Genomic DNA, 25,259 nt, shown 5'->3' on the forward strand with positions numbered 1-25,259 from the left:
TTCTTTTTCTTTCTCAGCCCAATGTACAGTAGTAACAGGTCATCAATGTCCATTTTTAACTCCAACACAGCTGGAGCATGCAGCAATGTACGTGGCACCACTGTTTACAGAACCATGTTGTTCGTCACTGTGGATGCTCACATCCTTATCATTATATCTACCATTGAGTAGATTTTGTTACCTTTGGGCAGAGCCAGGCTAACAGTTTCCCCCTATTTCCAGTCTTTATGCTAAGCTAAGCTAACAGTCTCCTGGCTCCAGCTACGTATTTACTTGTAAACACGTGAGAGTGGTATCAATCTTCATATCTTATCTCAGCAAGAAAGTGAATGAAATTTTTCCCAAAAAAGTCAAACAATTCCATTAACTACTGACAACTGGAAAAGCTGCAGTACCATTATAAATGTCTGACAAGGCAAGAAAGGCGAGCAGTCAGACGCTTATACAAGTTTTTCAAAAGAAACAAACAAAAAACTAATTTGGAAGAAAAAAAGGTGAATTTTTGAACGATAAAATTGATACCCAAAATGTCTGTTGTGAACATCCATCACAGTATACAGACCAACTCTGGGTTCAGCTTTAACCTACCAAACCAGCTTTGTGCACACCATTTTTCCTGTATAATGATGACCAACATCATCCGGCTAAACTATCAGCCTGTCTACAACATGTGTGACTGTCTGACCGCCACTGTTTCATGCCCTCGTCAGTGTGTTGTATTAATGATGCCATGTTCTCAGATCTCAGCAATTGCTTCGGTGAGTAAAATGTTATAATAACTGACATAAATGATGGACAAAACTACGAAAATCTAGACCCAAGTTGTAATAAAACTGGAATTTTTCATCAAAAAAAACATAACATCATTGGCAGATGCATGAATATGCTCACTCATGAATCTGGTTGTGCACATGAACACAGAAAGCAAAAGGCTACACACATGCCTTCACCTTCACATGGACACTCTTGCACACTCACAAGCACCTTCACTGTCCACAGACTAAAGCTGTGTCCATTTATATATCTTCCTGATGGTCACATGTCAGATGCGGTCACTCAGTTTCATCGCCACGGAGACACACACTGACAGGGAGCCAGTTTCATAAAGGCCTGAAGCAGAGGCAGGTTTATGTCGTCTTGTTTTTTTGTGTTTTTTTGGAATGGTGGGTGAAGTGAGGTGGTGGCACTATACTGTGCACATGGTTGCACACACGGAAGTAAAACAGTCAAAGAAGAAAAACAATATGACTTGGTCATTTCGGAAAAAAAATCATGGGCCCAGTGATCAGTCATAATCAGTGTCGTGACAGTTAATCATGTAGAAAATATTCTTCGCTCTATTTCTCTGCTAACACCTTAACCAAGCCTATCAAGTCATTTTTCCACATTCTACCTACACAGTGTATACATGTGTTGATGCACGCTGTAAGGATTTTTAAAAATATGGTGCAGTATAATTAGTTGTTGCGCTCCTGCATTATTCAGTTCACATTCTACTGACCAGGCTGTAAACTGACACACTGTGCTGTCACTCACACTGCAGCATTTGCATGAATATACACATTAACACAGCACTTGGCGTTCACCAGACAGACAGAACGTTTGAATTACTTCAACAATATGATAAATAAAGGCTTTTCTATTGTTGCAGCCTAATCAAGACATACCAGTGATTGACAGCCTCTTTACATTAAGCTCATTTACCCCCAAGTGGCTTCCACATCTCTGCAGATGGGAAGTTAGAATGGGTCCTTGATTTACTGAGGAGGACAAAATTTCTGGTTGTCATTTCTAGCTGACGACTGTTAATTTGGCTTTCTTTACCGTGGCTGACTTTTTAATGTTTCACGCTGACCCGTTCTAAATCCAGAATCATGTAAAAGGGGTCTTAAATATGCACTTGAGGCTTCATACATATGGTGCTAAAAAAGACAAAAAGTCAGCATCCTCCGTGATGATGAACCATTTAGAAGTGTTCATCATTGAGTCGCAGTTTTTTGTTTTTTTTTAACCTTTTCATAACCTGTTTTCATGCTTTTATCTCCATAAACAATGCTTCAACATGTATAGTCAAGGTTGCTAAGCTATGATTTGATAATTGCTGTTCAGGGTAGGGGTTCAGTAAAAAGTCGAAAGATGAGAGAAAGACCCGTCCATTAAACCGAAGCCACTGGGGATAACTGAATATTGTTTTGATTCCCTCTGCCATCAGATCTCTGACTTGGCAGGACAACAGCAGGACAAATAAGTTCAACAAACAAGCTCTACAGGCAACAAATTTTTGTCTGAGTTTCTTGAAAGAGGCCAGTGTAAACTCAAACAAATCAAATAAAAAATTACATTAGATTCCAATAAATCCATAAACTGCTGTGTATCCTGCAAAGAGCTGAGTGACAGTGCCCTCTGTGTGTAGCTCTCCTGACACATTGGGTAAGCTGTGCAGAAGTAAAAACATTTTTGCCTTTTCCTTACCACTTCTTGTTAAGTCAAAAGTTTTTAGAATTCATATTTGTTTAACTGAAAAGGTCACCTGTCATTTTGGCTCAGAAAAGTTTTTACTTCCACTTTGGCTCTGTTACCACCCTGTAGACTTTCTCACTTCGTCAGCTCTGGAGAATAGGTGGCTAATAACTTCAATCTTGGCTCTGATTAAATAAATGAACTGACAGGAATCCCAGACAAATTGAGGAAATGGAGAGTAAGTGCTGAATGATTGCAATCAGAGGCTGGGTGGCTGGTGGAAGCTTACTAATTGACTGCCCTTACAGAGAAAATGTTCCATATGCAAATCCCCAAAGCCGTATTATTAATATTAATACGTTGCGACTGTGTGACGGTACAAAACAGAATTTGTTAAGAACTGTCTGACGTGAAATATTTGTCAAGCAAGAATATCTTCACAGCCTTCAATGATTTAATTAGCTATCAAATGGATAATTTTCCTCTGCAATGACAGAAAGAGCGTTGTCTCCACTTGAGTCCCTGGCAGGCTGTCAGTTATTCAGACAGATCATCTGGCCAGTCTGCTGCAATGTTGAAATTAGTTTTGTACCAAACTAAAATGAAATGCCTGGAAATAGAATAAAGTTTAGGGTGTCTGCACATGAAAATGTCTTGATGCTTTCATCATGTGTTTCTGTGTTTGCTCATTGTTGTGGTTTGCTTGTCCTGTCCCTTTCACACTTGTAAGTATATGTGGAAATTGCAAATATTTATATGAACCGTATGTGTGTGCATGTGAGACTGTCCTCACCAGAAAATCATTTGCTCCAACACCTTAAATGACCTATGTTAACATTTTCCTGTAAAGTGACCTCTTTTGGCCATGTAAATGACAACCCTTTCTGAGAAGTGATGGTGTGTCTGGCTCATAATGTAAAGACCTTGCCAAGAAGATTTACCTTTAATGTTCATAAATGCTTCATTAGAAATTGTAAAAAAGTACTGACTGTAAAAATGTTAGCTGTAGCTAGCTTGAAATGTACTTCACTTATGCCATGTTCATGTCATATTGTTTAACCCTGATTACGAGCAGCCGAGTGGGAAAAAACGTTCACGTAGGCCCTTGATGACATCTCCGACTTGGTTAAAAGAACTATAAATGTAGACAAACTATTGGAAGAATGGCTGTAAATGCATCACTGCTGGCAGTTAAATAATAAAAAAAATCAGGTATTATCACTAACAAAATTAATATGGCTAATTTTACAGGAGCTGTTAACTGTTTGTTTTGTATCTGGTTTCACTTGGTAGCAACAGATACAAATATGTAACAAAATAAAGGTAGTTAATTTGGCCTGTTTATTTCTATTTTTGTCATTCTGCAATCTCCGGTAAAGCTACACGAGGGTGGAACTCTATCCCAGTACATCTTAGAGAACTGGACACAAGCACGTTATTTAGAGCTCATTTAAAGGAATGTTTTATTAGCACTCAGCTCAGTCCACACTAAAGATCAATTGCACCTAGCTGTCCTCATTCTGTCTGTGTTGGCTACTTTGTTGTCTACTGTCACTTCTCGCTATCTTGCAATTGCCAGTCTGTCCTCGTGTACTGCTTGCTGAATTTTATAGTTGCTTTACTTCTTATGTTTTGTGCTTCTTTGTTGCATGTTTTAAAGCGGAAACAGACAACTCCCCCCCCCCCCGTTTTTTGTTGCTGTCGCAAAGTCCGGATCACTTTCTGTTTTCAGTGCTATGGTAAAGGCAGAGTAAAACACTTGGTTGTATTAATAAGTACGCAGGTTTTGTTACTTATTGATCTGGTAGAAATAATGCCAGTGAATGTCAGTTTTGAACCCTCTCAAGTCCTAGAGCTCTCTCCATGAAGTGGATGCCCATCTGAGCTTCACTCTTTTTTTTTTCCACGGTTTTTATCCCTGTCCCTCTTCTCCTTCTTTGCCGCCTCCTACAGTGGGGCTCTTTTCCTTTTGCAAGGTTATTATACATGGTGCTAACAAGAAATTCAATGAGAGAAGTCTGCAAAGGTTTGTGCGGATTGTGGAAAAAAACACCACGCAAGACATCTAAAGACCTTCAGGCTGACCTGGAGCAATCTGAAGAGGTGGTTTCAGCCCGTACCATTCGCCGCACAATAAACCAAGCAGGGCTCCATGGGCAAAGGCAAATGTGGACACAACTACTGACAGAAAGGCACGAAAAAACAAGAGTAATGCCACAGTCTTTTGGGGATAATATTCTATGGTCAGATGAAAGTAGAGCTCTACCAAAGTAGAGCTCTTTGGGAAGGAAGTGCGTCAGTTTGCTAATAGGTGACGAAATTGAGCCCATAAGGAAAGGAACACCCTATCTACAGTAAAACATGGTGGAGGTTCTATTAAGTTGTGGGGCTGCTTTGTAGCCTCTGGTACTGGAAGCTTTGAATGTATCAAAGGAATGATAAAATCAGAAGATTACCAAGGCAATTTAGAGCTAAATGTGTTACCCAGTGTCAGAAAACTAGGTTTGAGGTGAAGGTCTTGGGTCTTTCAGCAGGACAACGACCCAAAGCACACATCCAGCAGGACAAAAGAATGGTTGAAAAGGAAAAGATGGACTGTTTTAAACTGACCAGCAATGAGTCCTGACCTCATTCCCATTGAAAACCTTTGGAGAGAGCTGAAATCTGCCATTGCTAAGAGGACTGCTGCAAACTTAAAAGAGCCTGAACACATAGCAATTGAAGAGTGGCACAAATGACCAGCAGACTGGTGGAAAAGCTTCTAGATGGCTACAAGAAACGTTTAAAGGTTTTGCAACGAAATATTAGTGAAAGGTGCCAATAATTGGGCCTGGTGTACGTTTTGTGTTTGTATTGTTTTACTATTATGCAGGTTTTGCTTTTTTTTATAGTCTTTTGTTCAGTAACTTTGGACATTTTCTTCAACATTCTGATCATACAAAATTTGATATTATAGATATTAAAGATATTATAAATTCAGTCAATGCAAGATTAATGATAGCAAGTTTCATTAATGTGCACTGTCCCTATTAAATAAACCAATGACGCGTCAGTGATCAGCGCAGATTTTTTGTTGGAACATTTTCCAGTCACACTGTTGCATCTTTGCCTCGATAGGCCTTTTTCACTACAGACATTTTGACTTGTCGCTGTTATTAGTAGCACAGGTGCTACTAATAAACATTAACAATGGCTGCCTTCTATTTAAGTGTGCCAGTAAGGCAGTGAGACAGCGCACACAATACCAGGACCCTGAAACTGATGCAGCTAAATGGAATTCAACCATCATTAATTTTATTAGTTACCTTGGCCAAAGAGGTTATGTGATCAACCCTGTTTGTTTGTTTGTTGTCAGCAAGGTTACACAAAAACTACACAACCGATTTGCACGGAACTTGGTGGAGGTATGGGGCATGGGCCAGGGAAGAACCCATTACATTTTGGGGCAGCTATGACTCTTTACTATAAATTTGATTTTTTTGCCTCTGAAGTCTGGTGTATGCTGTTTGACATTGTCCTTGGCCGAGATCTGTGCTCTACTGTGCACATTTTCTAGTTAAACCTTTGCTTTTCCTACTATGACATGCCAAAATATCTTCTGTGACAAAGGCCTCTATGAGGCATATGCATTAAACTCTTGATGAATATCCAAACAAATCTGCCTATTCATTCTAATGAAAGCTGCACACTCAGGGTGTAAAGTTGCCATCACTTCGTACTTGTGTCTGAGGGCCCACATGATTGACATGAAATAACACCTTCCATGGTTCAAATCTTGATGATTTTAAAGAGGCTTTTAAATGTATATATTGCAACAGTTTTACAGCTGTTTCTCTTGAAACTGATGCCCAGTGTGTCATTCTGTGGTCTTGGGCTGTCATACTGACATCTGCTGTAGAAATCTCTTGTCTGTAGGCAAAGCCATCTATTCTTATCACAGCATGTCACATGCAAGAGGATGAATAATGGTGTGTGAAGCAAGGGAGACAGATACACTGAACTGTGTGCTGTGTCACTTGAGATATTTGACTTGTACATGTTACTGTAGCCATTTACAGTAACTGTTGATGTTTGATGTTCAGTAGAGAATCTTACAATGAGTGATTGGTGGGATCTGTTTCTATATATGCATTTAATACTTAAGCGCTGGACAGTTATAAAGTGTGCACTTAGTGAGGTACATCACGTACTTTTTGAGGAGAGGTTGGAAATTAAGAAGATATTTTGCATTGCCAAATGGGCAGAGAAGGTCGTTCCACACTGGAGAGGCAGATTGAAACGGAGCCAAATATGACAACCAGGTTGTCTCGCGGAGAGGGGATGCAGCAGGTGGTGGCAGAATTTAGAGCCCTGGACGGCAGGCCTCCAGACTGTAACCATTTAGTCACCATTTGGGACCATTTTTGGAGATATTGCCATAAAATTTTATAACTACGAGCACACACACACACAAACACAGGAGAGAGCAATGAATTGGTGTATGTTTGTGTGTGTTTGAGTGAGATCAAGAGTGATTAGAGTGGAGAACTAATGCAAGGCTCTTGCCATCATAACAACGTGGCATGGAAACGGTTCTGTGCAGGATGTCATCTGCTCGCGTCGGGACCGTACGTACTCTTGCTCTTGATTGGCCCTTTAGTGACAATGAAACAAACTCTGTGTCACTACAGTCCGAAAATTTCTGATGAGGACAATTCAGCAGGTGTCAGCAGGAATCAGCAGATGATCTGGTGTTGCAAAAAGCCAAAGACCTATTCTTTCTGACAGGAACTGCTCAGGCAGTTTACGTGGAGGAGATATTATACTGCTTTCCGTGAGGCCTGGCATTTGCAGGGAAAACTACGTTTGCTGACTCGACGACATACTTTAAACATGAAACACTCATAAAGCAGAATAAGAGCATGAAGCATGAACTACGCAGGAATCAACGCCTCTGCCAGCAGCATTGGTGTCTATGTTTAAAAAAAACACAATTTTACTTTATGATTTTTTTCTCAAAAAGCACTCCTTCACTTTGTAAAATAATATAGCACATTGCAATTGCTGTAAACTGTCTATTTATTACCAAATTATTTATCAGTAATACATTTAAGATGCAAAATATATGAATGTGTTGCGTTGCATGTTGAAGAGTGGTGCTCCTAAATTTTGTGCTGGTGCTCCTAAAATTTTCAGTAGGGAGCACCAGTGCTACTAGTGGCTGCAGCTCCACTTTCGCATCGTTCAAGGAGAAGATAGTTGAAAGACAGGAACTCGAGGATTCATGGGTGAGTTTCAGTTTAAAAGAATTGTTCAGCTGCCTGGCTGAAGTTGGTGATGTAGTGGTCAAGGCAGGGGATGATTAAAGTTTGAACATAGAGCCTGGCACAGAATTGTTAGTTTTCAAGGAGAGTAGTTCAGAACCCATTGTTGGCATATTTTGTAGCCCATATATATTGAATCACGCACTCGGATGTTGAAAAAAAAAAAAATTACATGTTTTGAATGTTTTGAAGCCAGAAATTAAACCATGGCTCCTTCTCCACTCAGCCGTCTCTGAATGGCACACATTTATCTTTTAAATCCTTTTAAAAGGATTTTCATTTCTTGAGTTCAAGCAGAGGGAACACCTAAAGAGAAATTTACTAAATAGAACATTTATATTGGTTTTAATTTGCCAGACAAGCTTAATCAGTGAGAGAAAACTAGCAAGAAGGAACATGTTGACTCAGTTGGATTGCTTGCCTACTGTTCCTTGCACTGCAACATAGAGTCGGCAATATATATATATATATATATATATATATATATATATATATATATATAAAACATATATATACATGTTTGGTTTTTTTTCTAATGAGGACTGGATGTGAGGATTAGTGGAAAATATGGCATCAGCAGATGGTCATTATTGTCTTCTCTAGATATAATAAGAAGTCTACAATAACTGACAGAAAAGCTGACTTCCGTAACCTAATGACTCTGGTTACTCTTTAGCCCTTTCATACTCATTTATACTTTCACTCAGAAGCATCATTCAAACTTTAATGTACTTTTTAATTTACTTTATGCAAAGTTGCATTTAAAAGTTTAGGAACAAAGTAACACCAAACTATCTTCAAAATTTCTTCTCGTATGACATGCTGGTGGGATTCCAAACTGTATTTTTCAGGTTTAAACACCAGATAATCCCTATTTTGAGATATTTGACGAAAGGGAAAACAACGGCATGCATGAAAAACTCAAATTACGGGATTGGATGTAATAAGCAGTGTGATATTTCAGGCCCATTATGCATTTGTGTGTTATTTTACCCATCATCTCTGAAGCCTTATGACACAAATCTGTGGTTGGATCAGCTGCATTTTATATCAGTGTAATCAAATAGTCTCATCAGCTTTATATTTGAAAATAGAGCTGCAAGCGGCTTTTTGAGGGTAAATAGATTCTGAACCAGCATTTTTTTCACAGTAAAATAGTCTGAAGTCTGCCCAGAGGGATTTGAGATTGCAGTTGTATTATACTATTATAATTGCATCCTTGTTTTTTAAGGGTCATTTTAGTCTGTCTTTCAAATGTTAAAAACATGATGACCTATGGATACATTGCCGGATTTGGTATCTTTTAAACTTTCTTAGCTAAAGTTGAGTGTTTTGATGGATTTGAAAGGGGCAGTTAGGCCAGACCATAAATCTGTTTCATACCAGGTCATCAGGCATGTGTGAGGTCCCCAGTGTGGAGGATAAAAGCCAGGTTATATTTGTGAGCATTTATACTTGTCGCTCTGCAATTCACTGCCAAAATACTAGTTAGTTTCTGTGTCACTGTGTGTGTATTTCAAACAATGACAACCGAAACTGAGTGGATCACGGTGGAGATGGAGCTAATAAATGTTGAACAGTTACTTTTACTGAAATTAATGCAATGCAGAAAAAGGAGACAGACACCGAGAGACAGTCTGCGTTGCCGGGACATGTAGTTAGATTTCTTGGGTAGTTCACGTCAGGTTACGGTGTAGTGTACGTGGCTACACTGTACTAAGGTTGTACCTACGACATCGATTCTACACAGAAGTATAAAATGGCCCTAAGTCACCTTCAGCATGTTCCAAACACACATAAAATTGGTCTTTAGGTGGTTTGTGGAGAAAGGCTGATAGCCATATTGACGCAGTGCTCAGAAAAAAAAAAATAATAATAACAATTTTATTTGATGATAATTTATAACTTTGAATAATAAAGCTATAATAATAACTCTTACTGTGTGTCCAATTTTAGGAACTGCCCCTGACAGGAAGTGTAGAATCAATACATACTAAACTTCACACACCCCACCATAAGCTTTATATTTCTGCTTTGCTATCAGCCCTCCACTCTTTCAGTTTCATCCTCAAAGTTTCATCTGTCCAAGTCCAGATGTTCATTATCCCTCCTGATTCCTCTTGTAAAAAGCCTTTCTTTTCTCTCTCTTTCTCACCTTATCGAAGATTTTCTGTCTGTCTCCGTCTCTGTCTTTTCTTTCTCCACTAGCCAGTGTTCAAATAGTGCTGTTTTAATTCACTGATATCTTTAATTTTATCATGACAAGCAGACTGAAGAAAAACAACAACAACATTCAAAACAAAAGTGCTTTTGAGTCAACTTACACACAGATAACAGAAAAACAAACTTGTTCATAATAACCGTTGGTGACCCAGAATTACACCGCAGTCACACCAGATGCACCCAGCCCCCCCCACACACACACACACACACACACACACCCACCCACACACACAACCATATTAGCGCACTCTAAGTGTTCTTATTGAATCCACATAAACAGTTAATGTGGAGTCTTCAGGGCAGCTAATTGGATTACACTGATGGAGTGGGAGGCTGCCAGATCGGCTGCTGAAAATCACCTCAGCTCTGGGAGGCTGGGGACATTCAGCATACCTCCCGCGCCGTCCCCAGCTGCTGCCTGCCCTCGCCCTGCCCGCAGCAGCACCAGACACTGGCTATTAAACTGTGAGATTGGTGGTGGCGGCGATGTGACAGAAAGCATGCCGTATGAGCTCGTCACGGGGGTGAGAACAGACAGAGGAAGATGGAGGGGCAGTGCAGAGAGCGAGATATAGGGGAAAGAGGTTGTTTGAGAGGTAAATACGTGTGGGAAGAAGGAGTGGGATCGGTGCAGCAGAAACAGGAGAGGAGAGGTGGGAGAGTGAATTTCCCAGAGGGGGAGAAAATTAAGGCTTCTTCCGTTGGAGACTCCTGTGAGCCCAATTGTTCATGGCCAATCAGGAGAGAGACTTAAGTTCTGTTGTTATTGATTTGATAAGTTTCCCCTCTCCTGTTTCTGGCTTTATATCCTCATTTTGGGCAGTTGTTGCAGGAGTTTGCCTCATGCTGTAATCAGCAGGTGAGGCTTCTAGCTTGGCCAGCGTTTACCTGGCTAGAGAGGAAACTGTGGCAGCTGCAGCCATGTGTGCCTTGTCAGTCACACAAACATGTGCTTCAGAGAGAAGGCTGTCATGTAATAACCATCTCCGACTGTCCTCCTCAAATGTGCTCACCCTTAGAAAACCGAAAACGGAGACCTAAGCCAAATCATTTGAAGCAATTAGTATTTGCCACGCCGGGAGAATTTTTTTACAAGAATGCACTGTCAACAGTCTTGAAACTCCGGGAGGAGGTGAGCTGGAATAAGTTTGCAACGCTACACCACCTCAACCGGGAAAGAAATTAGAAGTTATTTTCCTTCCTATGTGCCTTTACTCTAAATTCTGATTGCATATCTCCTTCTGTCTTTTACAGAAACACTTTCCCATTTTCAAGTCTGTAAGTTAGCTGCATCTAACTTTGAAATGGTGAGAGCCAAAAACTTATCTTGTCACTGCTGAATGTGACTAAAGTGATGTGGAGAGAGATATAGAGATACATGATAGTTCTGGGAAACTTTCTTAAAGTTCAGTTAATAAGTGGGAAGCTTCTGAACTACTGCCACGGCTCTTGACTCTCGCAGCTCCCCCTCATAAAAACTGTGATTCCTCATAACTGAGAGATAGTTTCTTTATCTGATCATTTATTAAACACGAGCGTATCATGTGTCACTATCAAAACCCCCCAACTTCTGACTGAAAGCCTGGACTTTACTAGACCTACAGTATGGGACTCTAAATGTAATAAAAGAGGCTCATTTTGTTTCAGGCATCAGCGTGATCACTTAAAATTTATAACTGGAAAGTTAAATCCTTGTTGGTCTTCCTCTCTATGCTTCTTTTCTTTCCCCCGTTGGCAGAGCTTTGACAGCTGAAACTGCACCACGATATCAAAACTAAGTCAAATCCTAGCACCATAACATGAATGCCTCAGAAAGCTACATCCTCACCAGTCTGCTTGCACTTTTCGCCCTTCGATCAGCCCAGACAAACAGTCCCACAGTTCTCACACACAAACACACATCGCCCAGAAGGGGAAAAGACATATGCGCAGCACTTTCAACTGACTTGTTTTGCATCAGCATTCCAGCTCCTGAATCGGCCCGGGTGTTCTGCCAGCAAAGTTTTTGGCTGCTAAACATGACTGATCGCAGGATTTGTGTCTGCAGCATTAGTCCTCCGCACCACCAGCCTCCCGATGCCTGCCAAACACTATGCCAGCCATCAAAGGGCCTCTCTCAGAATCCTCAATGCGCCGTTGAGTCACCTGACAAACACTCACTGTCCCCCTCCTCCTCCTTTTCCTTCTTGCCTTTCCATATCCCTGTGTTCCTCCCCTCCACCTGCTCCCTGTCTCCCCCCTTTGCCATCACATTGCAGTGTCTGCAAGGTCGCGCAAAAAAAAGGACCAACTTTTAAATTCAGGGGGGGAGTGAGAGTCAATTCAATCTGTTGAGTGCTGGGGAATAAGCATCACCAGCTGCTTTCTACAGACAAACAACTTGTAAAGGAGGGAATCTTGACTCAAATTGAGGGTGAGGCTCTGTCAGGCTACTAGGGGGATTCAGGGGCGGATGTCGTGAATGGAAGGTTGTATGCTGGAGATGGAGTGGCGGGACATTCATTTTCATTTGGAATAACAACACACTGGGGAACTAAAGAAGAGGGGAGACCTGTACAATTGATGTGGAATTGACTTGCTGAATTGTAGAGCTTCAGGGCTTCTTTTACCCACTAGATTGCTTTTGGTCTGGAAGTCCTGCCTCTTGTCCTGCCTCCTTGGAGCTCTAAAGGGAATCAATCAGGGGACTTATGTTCCCTCTGTTGTCATAAGTCTTTATAGAGTTCACCAAATAACAAGTAACAAATGAATCATATCTGCTAGCTGTGAGCAAGGTGTCAAAGATGTGTTCATAGTAGTCCTTAGCCTGCTTTCGGCAAACACAAGTGACATCTTTAACACTAAGAATGCCTCACATCTGGATCTTAAAATATTCAGTATGAACCTCTACCTCTGTTGAATTTAATAAAAGCACTCCACAAGAAAAAAAAATTGAATATAAAGTGGAAATCTACTGGGAAATTGTCACTTCACTGATCCAAAATGAGCTCTTGATTGCTTGTGTTTTTTTTGTGACAGGCTTTGTTGAAAGAGTGAGTGTTTTATTCCAACTCATTTGATGGGCTTGTCTTGAGTTACAGTTGATAGCACAAAGACCTATTTAAAATCATGCATTCGGTAATGGACACACTCACTCATACAGAGCGTCACCTCTTAACCGAATAAACTAGACAAATTGCTCAACAGTTAGTATCTTTTTGTAGTGAGCCCCAATCTATGCAACTTGAATGCCGACATTTGTGATACACCAGTGCCGTGAAATGTGTAAACGAGAAAATCGGCATCAGCGAGGAATAACTCGCTGTCCAAGCTAATAAGTCCAAGCCTTTCCTGACACTGCAGAGGCATCTCACCATAATTTGGTACATCTGTATTCACACAGAAAATGCCAAAGACACACAATACAGAAAAGTTTGGCAGCACCTTGCCAACAGAGGAAATTTAATGACCTCAGTGAGTTTATGTGATGGAGATTTCAAGGATTCCAGTTCAATGGTCTCGCCCCTTAGCACCCAATTAACACCATGTTTCCAGTGTCATGACAGCAAAACCAAAGGAGCAGAATTAGGATTTTAGTTGAATATGCAGAATATACACTTTGAGTGTTCTTATAAAACACAGCAGGATGTTAAGGGGCAATTTAGTATTGCACTATTATTACACTGGGTGGCAGAGTTAAAAAAACAAACAATCAAACAAAAAAAGTCACAATCAAAGCAGCAGGGGTGGAGATATCCTGATTTATATTCCCTAGTATGGGTCAAGTTCCAAAAACAGTGGAGACCTACAATTCCCATACTGCAACTCAAAAGCCCTAACGAAAGGGTCTGATTTCCCCAAACTTTAGAGCCAAAGAAGATATTATACAGAATGCAGACATTATATATCCAATGAGCACTTTATTGGGAACACTATACTTATACTGAGTAGTGTCTCCCTTTGCTCCCAAAACGGCCTCAGTTCTTCGTGATATGGATTCCTCAAGATGTTGGAATTAATTTGAGATTCTGGTCCATGTTGACATAATTGCATCACATCATTTCTGCGGATCCGTTAGATTTGTCACATACCAAAGGTGTTATTTTGGATTCAGATATGGTGACTGAAGAGGCCCCTGAAGTTCTAACCTTTCTGTCAGCTCCAACAAGTCTGACCATTTTCCTCACAAATCACATCTTTCCCCATTCTGATGTTTGATCCGAACTTTAGCTGAAGCTCCTGGCCTGTATGCATATGATTTTACACATTGCACTTCAGCCACATTATTGGCTGATTGGATAATTGCAGGAATAAGCAGATGTACAGGTGTTCGTAATAAATTGCTCAGTGAGTGTATGATTAGTACTCCTCATGATGAGTAATTGAACTTCATGTGCAAACGTAGCCCTTTAACCAATCTGCTCAATAAAACTCATATAGACTTCCATGTACCATTATATGAAAAATGTTACTCTCACACATGCTCACACACGTGTATAAAAGTGCATACACACATAGTTACGGAGTAAGACTGTTTGTTCTGTCCTTGTGTTTCATCAGTTAGCGGCAGGGGACTAACAGCTCATCGCTCAATGTGTCCTGAAACTGCCTAAAACACCAGAACGCACAGACACACACAAACTCTCACACACACCGTACCAGGAGGATTCCTGGCTTTAAACATATTCAGTAAAAATATTATTGATTGTCCCAGTATGGTTTAATAAATCAGCGGGACATTAAACTCCAACAGCAAATTAATTATCTACATGAATATTTAATGCAACATAGTGTAAGAAAAAATAATTAGCCAAGGGGCATCACTACAGATGTGAAAATTTACATTTTCTCAAAATTCTACAAAAGATTGTCAAAAGATTGTCAGTGTTGGCAGTTTCAAATGATGCATTTTAACTTTATTCCCTCTTTACTGCAAATACTTTATTTAGCAACTTACTAAATCAGAGTTAAAAAAGTGCTTCCCAGTCCACAGTGTCCACAGATCTCCGGTCCAACAGGAGACAGTTTCACAGTTTGGGAGGTGCAACTTACAAGCCACAGCTTCCTTTAGTTTTGAGTCTGGAGCGAGTAACAACCAACAAACCCTGATTAGACGACCTTAGAAATCTACTCAGGATTAAAAAAAAATCCCTAATGTAGGAAGGTGCCTACCCATGCAGAGTTCTAAAAATAATCCCACGAATTGCTTTGGATTTTGAATATGACATGTCCCCTTTCTCTCCAGCGCAGGCTTTTCATACCCTCTTCTAAAACGTAACCCACTGTGGTAATAACAATATTCAGTGCCCACGAATAAAGTTCTATGTTTCTAGAAGATTTTTAAAAACATTATCTATTGTTCGTTGTAGAGCATTGAAATGCACAAAATGTAAAACATAAACTGATTCATTACAGATTACTTTCTCTTTCCTTAAATGAGACATACAGTTTGATGATAAAGAGAAGATGGGCTGTGAGGAGCCAACAGGAATCAAATGGGAGCCCTGATGGTGCAGGACACTGTTCTGCATCCTACCCCGAGGCTGAAGGCAACGTTTTTAGAGCTTCTCCTCTACTACATGTGGGACCTTTCTCCTGCCCAGCAATCAGTTAAACTTTGGTAACCAGGAGGATGTGATCCAGATCTTGCAGGACCAACTGGAAGAAGATTAAGAGATTCTAAGAGAAACAGAACTGTTACAAATGGCAGGCTAAAATGTTACACAGAGGACGAAAAACAGAAGCCAAATTACAGAGCTTCCGATTACAAACCTTTTGACATCAAAAAGAAATACATTTTTTTAGGAATGAGAATCTCCAGCAGAAGTCAACATTTCCATTAGCAGGAAAGACCAGGGTACAAGTGAACACATTAAAATAGGTCAGGAAGAACCCAATCAAAGTGATGATATATCTGTGGCTGCCGCACCATTTCCAATACAGCATCCTCAAGAGGTATGTTACATTTATATCCTTAGGAGAAAGACAGGCGGGGCAGAGTCAGGGCAAGCACACACTGTTCACTGTTCATCACCGCCTTGCTAAAGGAATGAGCGTGAGTGTATGTATCACAACCAACAATGAAATGCTGCTACATCTACAGACAGATGGCTGCAGAGACTGCAGTGCCAGATGAGATCCTACCTCACATTCAAATTCTCCAAATAGGCCATGGCTTACTGGGTCAGGGCAGGCGAAGAGCCCAGGATGTGAGCAAAGAGTTAAACAACAGCCGCAATACAGACACAGCAGCCTCCATTTCCCCCACAATTACACACAAAAGAAAAGAAATAGATAGATTGAGGCTTCTCATTTTTAGCGAACTATTGGCAGCTCTCCATTTTGGCAGATGATAACCATTGCATGAGGGTTTTCATCATCTACACTGAATTGATTCCTTGAGTTGGCCGAATCAAACTCTTGGTTGTTGTCTATAAATGTGTTCTGCATGCCAGTGTCCACTCCATTTAGATTCAGCCAAAGACGGCTCCTTAAAGAGACACAACACTCCATCTGAAGAGACAAAAAGTTGACTGTGTGTTTTCAGAAAGACTAACAGAGTGGTGAGCTTTAGTTAGGCGTGAGAGATACACAGGAAAATGACACATCGTTTTTGATTTAATCTGATCACATCACGTCATTTTTGGGCGTAGCTCTGATAAGACAGCCTTGAGCCATGTCCCAGTTTGGGGCTTACTCCTTTGAAGTCCACATTTTGTGACTACATACTCGATGACAACTTTTTTAAACATTCATTACCAATGTTTTTTTTTTTTTTTTCTCTATACGGTATCTGCACTTTGCAATTATGGTATCATGGTTATGGAAAATAAATCATGGTTAAAGTTAGGCAACTAAAACTCTTGATAAAGTTTGGGGAAATGTAGTTAAGGTGAACATTAGACTCTGTGGCTAGTGGCCCATTCACCATTCCAACCCCCATATCCCCTCGCTACTACCTAGTGCCAGTGTTAATGTCGTTAACGAAAACTATGATGAAAAATATGTGTTGACGACTACTGCTGTATTTTTCACGAAGAAAACGAGACTAAAACTAAATTAAAAGTAACCTTTGAAAATAAGAACGATGACGAACTATATAACATTGTTTGTCAACTAATAAAAACTAAATGATAATGTGAAAGACAGACACATGAACAAATCAATAACTACTGTTTTAATAAAAAGTCTCTCTCAGTGACCTGCATACATCTACTCATACACTGCAGCCTACCTCTGGATTAGTAAAACAGTATCGTCTGCCGCCCAGAGTATCTCTATCTAGAAGTTGATTTAATTGTTAGGTCTTTTGTATTACGGTTAGGAAGAATCAGCTTGCGTTCAGTAGCTTTGTCTCGATCAGTAATCCTAATGTTATCTGATTTAACCAGCTCTTGGAAGACAAAGATTTATTGACTAAGTCAATCTACATTTCACTGAGAATTATACAAGAAGCAGCAGCAACACCTGTGGAAAAATTTAAAAACATGGAGGCAGCAGGTAGATCTAATGTTAACCACGCTTTTCACTTGGACATCTTTTGTGTTGCTGTTGTAAGAAATGATTTGCGTTAAATTCCTGGATAATCACTAATGTTGATTGTCAACCATCTGAAACTTCTTCTAGATGTTTGCTACAAAATATTACTATTACTCAACATTTTATTTTCTCCGCTCCTGCTAAGCCCAGACAATGAACAGTATTTCAGTGAACAAGGGAATCCAGCTTCTGAATGATTCATTGCTCTGCAGTGGAGAGCACCAGGTTGCTGTGGTAATGCTAGGTTAGAAGGAACGACAGACAGAGCGGTTCTGTTCAAACAGAGTTCGGAACGGACAAGTCATATTTACCAGGTTGTACATAAATATGATAATGGTATAATAATAAGTCACTGGTAAATACACCTGAAGTCACAGGAAAAGGGAAAATGAAAAAATGATTGTAGATTATACTCTCTTTACATACTGTCATGAGACTACACTGGGCAATATACTAATAAGGGGTAATGTCTGATGTCTATCTATCCTATCAAGCGTAAAGATGTGCACTCAGTGGTAGACAACTTGGTTAGACAGGTTAGGAAATATCATCAATCTTAGAGCTAATAGGACTTGATGTTTCAATCCCTGTGCTTAAGTCAGAACTCTTGATGTTAGCAGTGGGACTGGAGTGGTGAAACGGAGGGTAGGTATGCTATTGGTGTCATCAGGTGGGCACTCTCCTTCTCTGACGTTTCGTTGATAAGCCCACAACATCTCCAGAGGGCTCAACGGTGTTACCTGGCGTCCCAGTACACCATACCCTCCTGTCTTCATCTTGCAGCCCGGATGTTGTCTTTCCTTTTAATCTAAAAAAAAATTGCGGATTTTTTTCTGCTGCAAGCCTTTACCCATATCTTCTTCAATAGACTGGTCGTGGGTGTAGCAACGAATCCCCTGCATCCCACTTCTACGTTAAGAATCTTCCATCTGTTCTGGCAGGTTAAATACTCAAATATGCTAACACTGATGGTTGGCATAAAATGAAGGGGAATGACAAGGGCTTCCTGTCTTGTCTCTGAATGTTGACATAAATGATACTGTATGTCCTGCAGAATCATCGAATAACCTTTTAACCAAGAAGACTACACTGACACTGTAGTACTGCAGAGCACACCAAAGTTTTTTTGTGGAAACTAAAATTCTTTCTTTAGATGTTTGATTCATCAAGATCTTGTATTGATCTTGTGACAACCAGTATTGTTGCATGGAAAACAAAAGAACTGCAATTAGCTCTGCGGGATAGAACAGGAGAGTGAGAATTTTTGCCTTGCGGTTTCCTATTTTGTAGGTGAATTTGATGACTGCACTTTGTTTTCCTCTTAGGGAAGCCAACATGAAAGCTTATAAGTGAAAAACCAGTCTTTCTGTCCTAGTTTGCTTTGGAGGCAAATGAGATGGGAATTACTGGATGCACATTTACTGTGCATGGCATTTTGATGACAGCCATCAAAACTTTGTCTTCTAACACAGTCTATGATTCAAGTGTCAATAATTAATATAGCAATGATGAATCATTTAATAATTGTTTCCCATGTGGTAGATGTGGTTAGAGTTACTAGGTCAGTAATACACACAGGAAAGCCTTTGTTTCAGTTCATTAAATGGACATTTGAGATTTCTGGGTCAATAAAGAATTTTCTCTCTCTTTCAGAACTTTAACCATGTGGAAAAGTTACTGATCAAACTTACTGTATATCTGAGTTCATGTAAGGCCAGGAAATGTGTGGTGCTGTAACTCACAGTTTGCCTGTACACTCAATATAAAATGTGGGTTAAATTATACATAAACACTGGCAATACAATATATGCATAGTGTCGGAGTTGATAAAGAAGGCCCCTGGTATATTATTTCTATACATTAATACCACCAACCTCAAATAATTTGCTATTTCAAATTAATTAAAATCAGCTTTAATAACTGGAGTAAAATAAATGGCTCTAGGGCTGCCATGAGATGAGCACATCTCACTATGAATTAAACTAATGATACATTCTCCTGCCAACTTTAAAAGGGTTTCATTGTATCTGTGCTTTTAAAAGCTTGCACACAAAGAAGCAACACAGAAACAGTTAATTTAGACAAAGTCTTAGCATTGGGCCAAAACAGAAGCGTGCATTTTTTTCAGCCATGAGAGCTTGACAAATACTCAGTGTATTGCCATTAAATAAAAGTACATTAATGTCAAATTTATCAGTGAAAATAGCAAGACAACTGTGCAAGAATGTAGAGCAGAAACGGGCATTACATGGCTCACGTGATGGTTCTGCCTGGCCTGGGAGGTCTAAGACAAATCACACCATTTTACTTATTGAAGATAAAAAAATAGAATGAAATTACCTAAATTGGCTTTTATCTTGAAATGCTTGTGTGTCATGGGTGTGCATGCCTTCTTCCTGTCACAGTTGACACTGATGTTAGTGATGTTTGAAATTGACTGGAAGACATAGCGGCATCTGCAGAGGCATGTCAGGTTGTACGAGTATAAGGGGATTCTCATTTTGTTCATGTACTTCATTTGATGGAGGTACAAATGGAGTCACTTGCTAGACAAAGTGAGCGCTAAAAAGCGAAAGGTTGATGCTGAATGTAAAGTGTTTAGTAAGTCATGTATTGTTAAGGATTTTTTCATTGAGGTTGGTGGTAAAGCTGTGTGCTTAGGTTGCAACGAACGTGGCTGTATTCAAAGACTAAAACTTGAGCTGTCACCCCGAGACAAAACACACAGAAAATAAAGAAATCTGTTTGAAGATGAGAAGGTGAAGATAGCCGAGGGGTAGCTAGCTAAGCCGCAAAAGCAGCAAACACTTTTTACAAAGTTTCATACAACAAAAGGAAGTAAGTGTGCAAACCAGTTATGTATTAGCTCACAAAACTGCCAAAAGGTGCGAGCCATTTTCTGATGGGGAATTTATCAGAGTGCCTGGTGGACACGGTGGCAATACTCTGCCTGGGGAAGACAGTCCTGTCAACATCTGTCCCTCTCAAGGCTAACGGTTACAAGGCAGTTTGAAGACATCATTAGCTACAGCTGAAAAGCAAGACAGACAAGTTCAACTTCTTCTCCTTGGCCCCAGATGAAAGCATAATGCAGCACGTTCTCATGCGCACCCTGATGGACACACAGAGAGGGCCTCTAAAGACACTCACAGGGCCAGTAAAAACTTACTGGATTTTTTGATGGTCCACCAGCCGACATTATTATTAATAACACTGACAATCAGATTTATTTACTTATTAATTGAAAGTGATTTAATGCTGTTTCGGATCGTTCGTTAACCCCTGATTATTCATCAAGAGGTGCTCTGCAAGTTGGTACTGAAAATAAACCATGTGGTTGATGTTTTTACAAAAGTTGTAAACTTCATTGGGGCAAGAATGCGGACAAGCATTAAATCACAGGAATTTGCTGCGCTGTTGGAGGAGTATGAGACTGAACAAGCTGATCTGGGCTAACAGCTGTCAGGTGGCTCAGCCTGGGCAAAATGAGTTACTTTACTCATCTCTCAAAGAGAAGAACTTCCCACACAAGCCTAGCTTAGAAGATGCTGCTTCACTGTGGATCGACCATGTGAACAGACATTCTTGGGAATGAAATTCAACAAGTCAAGATACAGATCCTCTCTTTGTGATGATCATCTGTCAGCTGTGCTGCACATAGAAACATACAAACAGGTATACAGGATGGGTTGTTTCAATGAAAGTTCGTGGTATAGTGTGTGGCTATGTTCCACTGTGCAGTATATCAAACCATTTTAACAAGATGCTGTTCCGAGTGATTTTCAATATAAAAGAAGAAAGTGCACAGTATGTTTTCTGTAATTTAATCCAGTGATAAAATTAGAGGTTTTGGCATGGCAAAATTTGTTTGATCCCCGGCAACAATCTGGGTTTCTTGTTGGGCCCCCCGGGTAACATATTTGCCCAGCCCTGTTGTGTAGTGTCTAATACTGTATATGCAAACAAGTTTAAAAACATGCTATTATGTTGTTAATGGACAGTGTCTTTTGCATGTTGATAACTTTAATTTGTAGAAGCTGCAGTTGGATTTGTACCAAAGAAATTTGATCTTTATAGACTGAGGGTGAAACTGAAAGGAATAGTTTGACCTTTTGGGAAATACGCTTATTCTCTCTCTTGCGGAGAGTCAGATGAAAAGATCAATACCACTCTCATGTGTGAAAGCTAAATATGAAGCTACACCCAGGAGATGCTTAGCTGAGCTTAGCACGGAGACTTTAAACAAGGGGAAACAGCTAGCCTGCCTCTGTCCATAGGCAACAAAATTGACTTACCAGCACCTCTGAAGCTCACTAATTAACATATTATATCTTGTCACCAGCTGCTGGTGAGAGCGTTGTAATTACTGTACAGGCATGAGAGTGGCATCTATCTTCTCATCTATTGTAACTCTCTACTGTAACTAACTGTATTTTCCAAAATGTTGAACTATTCCTTTTAACAAAGTGAGTTAGCAGTGTGTATGTGCGTGTGTGTGTTTTCCTTCAGTCCTGTACAAGGTCATGTAGATGATGTACACGTATCGTATATTGGGAGGACAGTGTGTTTAAGAACACATTCTCCTGAACGGAGTCCTTTGTTGAATGGTCAGATGAAGAGGGATTTGCTCCTCAATAAAAGATACAGTAGTAATTATTGGTATCTGTCTAAATCAGATTAAACTGCATTTACTATTAATAATTCATTTGCATGGGGCATATACTTATATGGACCATTATTGTCTCTGAGGACACTTTAACTGACCCTTTAGTCCATGTGAGGGCTACTGTCTTTCACTGTGACACTGAGCATCGATTAACATCTGCTGATGCACAGAGGCGCCTCTGTTTTACTGCTACCCAAAGAATAATCACACTAGACTTGTTTAAATATACAGAGGGTACTGGACTGTTTCTTCGCTGCCGATGACTAAGCTTCAAGCAGGATAATTAAGAACTATGCAATTAATGACCACATGATCAGTTTTATTGCTAAAGCCAAATTCCACCTCTTTCCCACGACTCTTTCTCAGTTTTCCTAATGGATTTTGGCGGTCGGCTGCACTTTTGACCATAATTTGTAGAAAGTGTTCCTTATTGATGTAATCAATTTAAGTGTCAGCAGGGTCTAGCTGGTGGTGTCTCACAGCTTGGTTGTAAGTGTGAGCTGCTTATTTTGTCAATATGTCAACAGTTTGGTAATAAGGGGTTGGCAGATATCAGGGAACCCAGAGCTGAAGAGAAAGGTGAAAGGTGCTGCTTTGTGCCTGCAGTTATTGGCATCTCACCATTTGAAGATTGTACTGCTACTTGCACCGATTATTAGGGCTAAATAGTGGTGTTGGTACGATAAAATTATTCTTTAGTGTTTTGTAAATTTCTTGCCCTGTATTTATGTTCTGCTTCTTATATTAGAAATGCATTGCTAGCTTTGCGATTGCACACGAAGTGAGGTGCAGACCAGTGTGAGTTTCAATGCAAATCACATTGAATTTAAAAAAGAAAAACATTTAAAAAGATACCTTGATGTTGCTTAGTATATTTATCTATGTCGATCTACAAGTCACATTAGGGAAATGGGAACAACCACAGACACCAGACTGACTGAAGGTTGTTTGGTAGCCAAAAACATTTTTAGGCATGCCAGTGGTGTGGTTCTGAGGATGGCACTGTTGGTCTGGATTGCCATGAAATGTTGTACAGATGCTCTTGCCCCTCTGAGCATAAATTGTAATAACTTAGGCATATCCTCAACTTTTTTATCTGGTGCAATCATCAGGTCGAAATTGTAATTTCCAATATTTGGTTTATGACTACTTTCCTAAACTAATGACAGGTACCTTTTCTTTGGTGCTAATAAGAAAATGTTAGCAAGATGGACGTTAAGATGGTTAACATGCTAAACATCCCCATTTTAGCACTGTCATTGTGAGCATGTTAGCATGCTAATGTTAGCATTTCGCCAAAAGCACTGCTATGCCTCAGTACAGCCACTAGCATAGCTGTAGACTCTTAAGGCCTGGTTACACCAGAATTTAAAACTGTGAAATTTTGCAGCAGACTGCAGAGACAAAATTAATCCACACAAATGCACAGAACACACGAATTTGCGCTCTTGACCAACAGCAAGCTGACTTAAGTGCTGACCTTTGAAGGACAGAGAACCAAGAGTCCAACACAGAGGACGCTATTGTAGCTTGTCATAATTTATTAGCTATCTTTATTTAACCTCTCAGAGTAAAAACTGTTCCACAAAAGAGCATACAACTTTCGAATAAACTGTGTGAACTTATTGTCCCATAAGGATTGAGTTAACAAGTGTGTTAACTGACTGTTAGCAAACTTGTTAGCTTGAACACAAAGTGACGTTTGCTTGTCCAAAATAGGTAGGAGCCAGAGGCCTGGTGATGAACTGCTTGCAGGGCTAGTTGGTGAGCTACTGTAGCTGGTGAGCTAACCATTAACTCATGACCCTGCTGAGCCTGGCTAGTGTCACTGTCATAATAGCTGCCAAAGCTTTTTTTCAATTCTTTTCCCTGGCATTTCATTCAATAATAAGTTATTCAAGAGGGAAAATAAAGCTCTCCGAGGTAACGACATTGTTAATGCTGAGTTAGCAAACTTTTCAGCCTGTTAGCTTAGCTTGGTCGCTAACAGGACAATAAGCTCACAGTTTATTGAAAAGACACTTTTGTACCATCAACTCCTGGCTTGTCCACCCTTAAATCTTCTTAAAAAGCCATATTTAGGTTTTTATTTTTATCCTAAGTGCAAGGTTAAACAATCTTCCAAAAGTGTATGATCGAACATACTACTTTAGTGAATCTGCTCTTCTGAGACCATTATGTCTACTGTGACTCTTACTAGATTTATCAAACTTTGGGACAAAGATATTATGTCTAATCACCAGAATTGGTCCTTTCACTGGCCACTCCATCGGTCCTCTCCTTTCAATCCATCCCTAAAAACCATCCATAAAACTGTTCAGTCTCCCTGGGAATTGTTCACAGGACAAATCGCTTAATGAAATGTTCGAAACTTAATGATGGCACGTTACAGCGTCGCTGAACAGAGGGGACAGTCTGACACGTGTGAGTATAAATGACCTGTTTCATTCCAAAATTAAAACATTCTCCATAGAATCAACCACTCTTTTTTGGTTTCTTTTCTTCGCTACCAAGCCTCCAAAAGTTAACTACAACTGATTATGTTCTTAGAATAAGCTAGCCGTTTTCAATGTTTGTATCAGGTGAGAACACATGACCAAAAAGAGCATTTGATCACATGCACATCATTCAAAACAAAGGCAGCCCACCTCATTTTGTTTTGCTTGTTTGTATTGACAAGTAACCATTTGCTATCAGATGTCAACATCTGTTTCATTCATTCACAAAAAAAACAGCACATATCGGGTTTCTTTCTGGAGCGGTGATGAGGGGTGGAGATTGGATGGAAGTGATAATGGCCGCCGAGACAACCAAGGTGAAGAAGATGGATGATAATGGCACATTGAAAGGGAAAAAATATGCTGGGAGAGCTGGGATATGGAGAAAGAGAGCTTTGAAAAGAGTTAAAGAGCAAGTGAGAAAGCAGGGATTGAAGCAGTCACTGCAGAAAATGAAATGAGCCGTTGTACTAGGTGTGTGTGTGCAACGATTCAGAAAAGTAAGCCACTGACGGAGACAATCAGAGTGTGAATATATGGGGATGTGAGTGTGAATGAGTAACACACACACAAGATAAGCATACCAGTCCA

General features: G+C 40.0%; 1 protein-coding gene across 1 annotated transcript in view; it reads right to left on the reverse strand.

Annotated features, from left to right (window-relative positions):
• LOC120799193 (vertebrate ancient opsin-like) overlaps positions 1-25,259 on the reverse strand; it is a 58,211-nt gene that overhangs the window by 15,928 nt on the left and 17,024 nt on the right. The window lies entirely within an intron of this gene.

Source organism: Xiphias gladius, chromosome 14 (genome assembly GCF_016859285.1).
Source record: "Xiphias gladius isolate SHS-SW01 ecotype Sanya breed wild chromosome 14, ASM1685928v1, whole genome shotgun sequence".
Taxonomy (NCBI): domain Eukaryota; kingdom Metazoa; phylum Chordata; class Actinopteri; order Istiophoriformes; family Xiphiidae; genus Xiphias; species Xiphias gladius.